This window comes from Colobus angolensis, unplaced genomic scaffold, assembly GCF_000951035.1.
Source record: "Colobus angolensis palliatus isolate OR3802 unplaced genomic scaffold, Cang.pa_1.0 Scaffold86, whole genome shotgun sequence".
NCBI classification, from domain to species: Eukaryota; Metazoa; Chordata; class Mammalia; order Primates; family Cercopithecidae; genus Colobus; species Colobus angolensis.
This window is the reverse complement of record NW_012122487.1, coordinates 3,840,169-3,841,224: the sequence shown is the minus strand read 5'-3', so window position 1 is coordinate 3,841,224 and position 1,056 is coordinate 3,840,169. Positions and strand designations below refer to the sequence as shown.

The 1,056-nt window shown below is 35.6% G+C and overlaps 1 protein-coding gene across 1 annotated transcript in view; it reads right to left on the bottom strand.

The window, feature by feature from the left end:
• HAUS6 (HAUS augmin-like complex, subunit 6) overlaps positions 1–1,056 on the bottom strand; it is a 72,291-nt gene that overhangs the window by 11,577 nt on the left and 59,658 nt on the right. The window lies entirely within an intron of this gene.

The window sequence follows — 1,056 nt, the reverse complement described above, 5'->3', positions numbered from 1 at the left end:
AAAAAAAAAAAAAACCTTTAAAAGTTAAAAGCCCAAAGCTTTCTACTCTAGTTAATATAAGACAGGATTATCAAGACCACTTTCAACAACATGCATGTTGGTACTTTCCTTTCTTCTTATAACTAGAAGTACAAAATTAATAGCATTGCAAATATTTTACATCATAGTAAATGTAATTTTCAAACTTTTTCAAATATGCACTCTTAAGAGTCTTTGTCTACGTTCCAAACATAATTCAAAATCACTGCAATCACTCAAGCTTCAACATAGCATTGACAAAATATAACTCAGATATCAAAGGGAAAGGACTGATCATCTACTAGATTTTGGGGAAACCTTTACATTAAAATTATCACAAAGCCCCCTGAAATAGAGTCAGCAATCTATGCCACTAAGGTGCCACCACCACAAGAAGGTAAGGACAAAGGCTATGTCTTTCCCTAAGGCTATTCCCAGAGACTAACACAGTGGTTGGTAGTACAATACATACATGTTAACTGTTTGACGGACTGATGGAATCGATGAGTAAATGCCACTTGAGAATGGGGTTCTATAGGTGACAAATGTTTCCATTTGAATGATTCTTGTGGAACCTTACGGCAGAGAACAATGGAAACATTCTGTACCCTCCCCTCTCTCACTTCTGAACTGGCAACATGCTATTAAGCCTGCTAACGTTGTAATCTAAGACAACTTTAAAGCAGCCCTGGCTCAGTCTGTATACTTCATCCATTTGCCATGCCAAGATTGAGGCCCATGAAATCCTAGCACTGTAACAAAACAAAGAAAAGATGGTGATCCCATTGCGGAAATTTATCCTAAGGGAAGAACATAGAGGAAAAAAGAGAAACACACTTTTTATAGTAGTAAAAAATAAAACTGAGAGAAAATTCAAGTCTAAAAATAAATGCAGTGTTACAAAGCTATTATCAATGAAAATTGGTAAATATGTTATTTAAACATACCACCAAAAAAATCACAACCATTTATACTATGTTAATGTTTTAAAATTTGGGGCTGGGCGTGGTGGCTCACACCTGTAATCCCAGCACTTTG